Source organism: Chiloscyllium plagiosum, chromosome 27, assembly GCF_004010195.1.
Source record: "Chiloscyllium plagiosum isolate BGI_BamShark_2017 chromosome 27, ASM401019v2, whole genome shotgun sequence".
Classification (NCBI taxonomy): domain Eukaryota; kingdom Metazoa; phylum Chordata; class Chondrichthyes; order Orectolobiformes; family Hemiscylliidae; genus Chiloscyllium; species Chiloscyllium plagiosum.
In genome coordinates, this window is record NC_057736.1 from 13,187,169 (window position 1) to 13,193,980 (window position 6,812).

At 40.1% G+C, this 6,812-nt stretch overlaps 1 protein-coding gene across 3 annotated transcripts in view; it reads right to left on the minus strand.

The window, feature by feature from the left end:
* The window catches only part of zgc:91910 (Zinc finger protein 706-like), an 18,506-nt gene continuing 11,694 nt past the window's right edge, over nt 1-6,812 (minus strand). For all 3 annotated transcript variants that reach the window (XM_043717428.1, XM_043717426.1, XM_043717429.1), the window contains one exon: nt 1-1,188. The gene's annotated coding sequence lies outside the window, so the exon portion shown is untranslated. The remainder of the gene's footprint in view (nt 1,189-6,812) is intronic.

Sequence of the window (6,812 nt, forward strand, 5' to 3'; positions counted from 1 at the left end):
TTTACAAGAAAATGTGCTTCTGATATTTATTAAAGAAATTACAATGAGCTCCAATAAATCACAATACTGTATGTGTATGACTATGCAAGATTGCTACAGAAAAACAGCTAAAGGATTAGGAGCAGAACTAGTTGAATATACAAGCTATTGCAATCTTAGCTATTGTGATTTTAAATAGGAAAGACTCAATTTAAGGATCGGTTTCACTATTTCTGAAAAACCCCTTCAAACTAAAATTTTAGACAAAAAAACCATTGACGAGTTAATTGACATGTCACATACCAACATGCCAGCTTTGCTGTAAGATGTTAATGCTACAATTCTAAGCTGCAAAGCAACAGTTAGAAAACAAAGCTCCAACACATTCATTTATTAGCATTTATGCATCAGGAGACAGTGGCTCTTCAACTGTTTGCTCCACATTAATGCATTTTAAACTCAGTGATGCCACAGTATGACTTGCAATAGAAAATGTATGGAGCTCAGCTAAAAACTTATTTTTCAGGCAATCAAGCACTTGAGAAAAGTGGTTATGAGTTTAAACTGTTCTGCAATTCTTGGAAATATCCACTTTTGAGAGAAAGACCCCATTGTCATTAGAAATCTTCATGTTTTGATATCGATTTTCAAGTTAAGATTGCAACAAGGGAACAAACTTTAATATTGCAATGACCCTTCTACAAAGAAGGTGCTGAACACAGGCCAAATGGATACATACCCTAATGTAGATGATCAGCCTGGTGTTTAGCAAGGTATTTTATTAGCGACAAGTACACTAACCTAACCAAATTCGTAAAAGCAACAACATTCACTGAGAGGTTCCCACAAAGTCAATTAATTGTAGATAGTTAAGATTACAGCTTTGCATTTGTCTCCAACAGTACAAGGATCACAATGATGCCAGTGCTTAATAACAGTGAATGGAAGAGAAGTAAATATTAGTACTGGTCTATCACTAGATTAGTACCACTTTCTCACCCAGCTCACTTGAAGTATTGGCAGCTTTGTAATTTCTGAACAAAAAAAAATCTTCATTCCAATGCTCCCTTGCCCCCAAAACATGAAAGGAATAAACATCAACAGTTCAGTAGTAAGTAGAAAGGGAAAAGGTTGAAGAATCAAATATCCTTCATCTTTTCCAGGCCTTGTGTAATTGATTCAGTGCATCATGTCAGCAGAATTCCAAGTCTGAAAGTAATCACAAAAATGAAGTTAGAAAGCACAATAAAGCCAAAATCACATCTTGCACCAAATATGTATGAAACCTCACTAAGTTAGCCAACTGTTCATTTGATTATTCATTTAAAATTTCAGATTAATAACACTGAAATTTACTCAGCACTGTCACACTAGCCAAACAAGCTCAACTGAGCAGAGCTAAAATTTTTACCTGCTTCTAGATTAGAGTGGTGCAGGAAAAGCACAGCAGTTCAGGCAGCATCCGAGGAGTAGGAAAATCGACATTTCAGGCAAAAGCCCTTCATCAGGAATTGAGGCAGAGTGCCTGCAGGGTGGAGAGATAAATGAGAGGAGGGTGGGGGTGGCCCTCCTCTCATTTATCTCTCCACCCTGCAGGCACTCTGCCTCAATTCCTGATGAAGGGCTTTTGCCCGAAACGTCGATTTTCCTGCTCCTCGGATGCTGCCTGAACTGCGGTGCTTTTCCAGCACCACTTTAATCTAGACTCTGGTTTCCAGCATCTGCAGCCCTTGTTTTTACCATTTTGACCTGCTTGTCAGTTAGCAATACAAAAACACAGGCTGAGTTCAAGACTTAACAGATTATGGCAAGGCCCAAGGAAACAACTCATGAACCTTGAGATCATCGTTAAAGGATCTCTTAAAGGCAATTCACCCAATTCTCTTAAAACAACCCATATTTTCTAAAAAGTGATAAATTAGTTTTCTAAAATGATGAGAGTCAGAGTCATACAGCATAGAAATAGACTCTTTGGGCCAACTAGTCCACGCCAACTATGTTTGCAAACTGAACAAACCCCACCTGCCTGTGTTTGGTCCACATCCCTCCAGACTCTTCCCATTTGTGTACTTATCCAAACATCTTTTGAACATAGTAACTGCACCTACGACCACCACTTCCTCTGGTAGTTCATTCCACATACAGGTAGACAATCCTTTATCAGAAATCCTGAAATCCAAAAACCTCCAAAGTCCGAAGGTGTTTTTGTGAAGTTTTTCTCTCATTAATAAGGTTGTGTGCGCAAACAGTTAACCCAAGTCGACACCCACTCGATGCGAGTCACTCAGATGCGACATGGAGGCGTGGTTTAGCATCAGCAGGCCTAGATTCTCTCTCAAGGCCTGCTTTAGTGAGTCATGCTCCTCCGGTAAGATTTTTAAAAATTTCACCAAACTGTCACTTATTCTGAATTCCGAAAACCAGCTGGTGCCAAGCATTTCTGATAAAGGATTGAGCACCTGTACTAGCTACAATGTAAAATAGTTCCCCCTCATGTTTTGAATTCTTTCTCCTCACCTTAAATATAACTTGTTTTGAACCACCCCACCTGAGAGAAAAGACCACAATCTATGCCCATTGTGATTTTATAAACTTCTACATGGTCACCCTTTAACCTCCTATGCTCCAGTGAAGAGTGTACCAGCCTATCGACTCTATAACAAACTCAGCAACATTCTGGTAAATCTTTTCTGAGCCCTCGCCTGTTTAATAATATCCTTGCTATAACAGGGCAACCAGAACCACACAGTCCAGAAGAGACCTCACTAACATACTGTACAACCTCTACATGACTTCCCAACGCCTATACTCAAAGGCCTGAGCAACAAAGGCAAACATGCTAAACGCCTTTTAAACCACAGTCTTCCTGTGATGCAAATTTCAAAGAATTATGTACCCGAATCCCAGGTCTCTGTTCTACAATACTACCCAGGGCCCTACCATTGATTGTTTTAACAAAATGCCATACCTTGCATGGCTCAAGAGGAGAAGAAATGGGTTTGAAGAGGAGACAACGTTCAGTTACCAGGCTAAATTTGACTTTGTGGATAAGCTGGAATTTTTGGTCTGTGGAGGTGATAGGGGCTCTCTCGACCTCCATGTGCAGGGAGGTTCATGGCTTGATTTCCTCTGATCAAACCTCCCCAAAAAAGTCTCGTGATGCAGTTTAGTATCCCTACCTTGGAACAAACAGACATGGGTTGAAGTCCCATCTGCTCCAGAGGCATGTAATAATATCTCTGAACAGGTTGATTAGGAAGTATTTTAAGATAAAGACAAAACTAATCAGTCTATCATTGGCACAGCTATTAAAAATATAGTGACTTGGCATAAACAAATTCATAGTAGAATAACCCAGCACAGTATGTTTGCTACCTCTCCCAATTTTCAAATAAATAGCGCCAAATCACAAACACTCTCATATCTATGGTAATGAGCCTCTCAAAAAGTACTTCCTCTTTGCTGAAGATTTTCACATTAAACAGCTTTAGGTTTCAAAATGATTCAGACAGCTGGCACATTGTAAACTGTCTTGTGCAGGTCCTTCCATTAGTGAAGACAAATGCTAGAGGGAAGAGAGCTCTTCAAAAGGCGATTCCTTAAGGATGCATTAAAGTATATGTTATATGTAGAGTTTGAGTGAAATTAGGAGCTTTACCTACATCTGCAATGATATATGTTATGAATATATTCAGCATTTGAGAATGTATTGTGGTAGGTTTCACTGCAGGAGTTCAATTGTTAGAATGAGACAATCTCACTGAATCCTATCTCAAGATACAAGCACATTTCCTTTTGCAGTTCTCCTCATACTAGAATGGTCACATCCAGCATGCCCCAAAGTTGCATTTTTGGTCTCCAACTTATCCTGGTCTAGTTGGCATTATGTGCAAGCTTATTTATAAAGATGACACTTCATTCTGTAGCAAAGCTCTCCTTCTACACAGCATAAGTGTATCAGAGTCAATACAAAAACAAACTGCAGATGAGCCAGATAAATGAGTCTATTTTGAAGTACACATTTCAAAATCTTCAATTTTCTCTATGACTGTGTCATAAGCATGCAAGTACAACCAACTGCATTCAATTTTACATCCCAGCTTAGATAAGAATACAACAATTATAACATGCAATGCATTTTTCACCAAGGAGCAAGGCTATTCAATCCCAACACAATCTTTCATTTATCCTCCCCATCATAACTCAAAAATTGCAACTGCAGTCATTTCTCAATTGTACCTCTTAATTTCCATTACTAATCCCCATACTGAAGCCTGGAATTACCTGCTGCACTGACGCTGCTATTAAAATTAGTTGTTTAATGCCCAACTACAAAAGAATAACTGGTAAAGACAAATAAACGTGCAAACAGGATTACTACACAGTCGAGCTTGATTCAAGATTGCATGATTAATGATGCCAAGTCAATCTCAACGACAGAATATATCTGATATCAATAGAAGGTGCAAGGGTGTTTCAACAGAGTCTGGATTATTCAGAAGCTTGAAATATTTTACAAATAAACAAATTAGGGTAGTTTTTGGACAAAAAGATTGCATAGCCCCATTTTTGAGCTCTTCATTGACTAATTTTGCACAAGCTAAGGTAGCGATCTTGGTACTGCACTTGGGAATACGAATATGGAATATAGTTTAAATAGGTATCTCCTGGCTGACCGTGCATCACTCAGAAGCACTTAAGTAGCAGCACAGAAAAGAAATTACACTACATTTGGTTAGCTACTGCTCAACAGCTGGCTGGAACACTTGTCAGGGAGGACAGCTAATGTTTGGTGGCTAGAGGTGTTATTTAGGAACTTAAGTATTTCAAGTTATTTGATTAAAATGCTAATTTTTAGAAAAGTAATACTACAGTATTTTTAAAGTCTGCCACAGGTATCTGAATTTGCTGTTTATAATATCAGCTTGGTTATAAAATTCCTTAACTGTAGAATTCTTGGGATGTTGTTTAAGTGCAAAAAACTGATAACAAGGGGAAACAAAACATCGATGAGTTACTTGCAGTCTTCAGATTTAGAAATTTGGCTAAGTTGAATATAGGCATTTGCTTTTGGGAAAAGTGTCAAAGATATGCCATCGCCCTTTGAGTGATTTGTTAGAGTTACCAGCCAGATGGAGTTAATAAAATGATGCAATTTTATTATAAAAGGAGGGGGGGGGGCCTTGCTAATTAGAAATGGTATAACGGCTGCAGAAAGGCAGTTTGAGGGGGATCTGCCTTTGGAGATAGTATGGGCTGAAGTCAGAAATAGGAAAGGAGCAGTCACCTTGTTGGGTGTTTACTATAGCAGCAGAGATGTGGAGAAGCAGATTTTGGAAAGGTGCAGAAGCCACAGGGTAGTAGTCATGGGCAATTTCAACTTCCCAAATATTGATTGGAAGCTCTTTAGATCAAGTAGATTGGACGGGACAGTGTTTGTGCAGGGTGTCCAGAAAACTTTTCTAACTCAGTATGTAGATTGTCTGACCAGAGGGGAGGCAATATTGGATTTGGTACTTGGTAACGAACCGGGACAAGTGATGGGCTTGTTAGTGGGTGAGCATTTTGGTGATGGTGACCACAATTCTGTGGCTTTCACCTTGGTTATGGAGAGAGATAGGTGCATGCAACAGTGCAGGTTTTACAATTGGGGGAAGGGTAAATACGATGCTGCAAGACACTATCTGAGCAGCCTAAATTGGGAGCATAGGCTGTCAGGGAAGGATGTCGTTGAAATGTGGAACTTTTTCAAAGAACAGATACGACATGTCCTTGATATGTATGTACCTGTCAGGCAGGAAAGAGATGGTCATGTGAGGGAGCCTTGGTTGACAAGGGAGGTTGAATGTCTTGTAAGGAGGCTTACATAAGGTTGAGGAAACAAGGTTCAGACAGAGCAGTGGAGGAATACAGGATAGCCAGGAGGGAGCTAAAGAAAGGGATTAAGAGAGCTAAGAGGGCATGAAAAATCTTTGGCGGATAGGATCAAGGATAACCTTTTATGCGTATGTGAGAATCATGAGAATTACGAGAACGAGGGTAGGTCCGATCAAGGACAGTAGTGAGAGACTGTATTGAGTCAGAAGTGATAGGAGAGGTCTTGAATGAGTACTTTTCTTCAGTATTTACAAATGCGAGGGACCGTATTGTTGAAGAGGAGAGTATGAAACGTACTGGTAAGCTAGAGGAGATACTTGTTAGGAAGGAAGATGTGTTGGGCATTTTGAAAAATTTGAGGATAGACAAGTCCCCCGGGCCTGACGGGATATATCCTAGGATTATGTGGGAAGCAAGAAAGGAAATTGCAGAACTGTTGGCAATGATCTTTTTGTCTTCACTGTCAATGGGGGTGGTGCCAGGGGACTGGAGAGTGGCAAATGTTGTGCCCCTGTTCAAAAAAGAGAATAGGGATAACCCCAGGAATTACAGGCCAGTTAGTCTTACTTCAGTGGTAGGCAAAGTAATTGGAAGGGTAGTGAGGGATAGGATTTATGAGTATCTGGAAAGACACTGCTTGATTAGGGACAGCCAGCACGGATTTGTGAAGGGTAGGTCTTGCCTTACAAGTCTTATTGAATTCTGCGAGGAGGTGACCAAGCATGTGGATAAGGGTAGAGCAGTGGATGTAGTGTACATGGATTTCAGTAAGGCATTTGATAAGGTTCCCCAATGTTAGGCTTATGCGGAAAGTCAGGAGGCAGGGGATAGAGGGAAATTTGGCCAATTGGATAGAAAACTGGCTAACCAGTCGAAGTCAGAGAGTGATGGTAGATGGTAAATATTCAGCCTGGAGCCCAGTTACAAGTGGAGTACCGCAGGGATCAGTTCTGGGT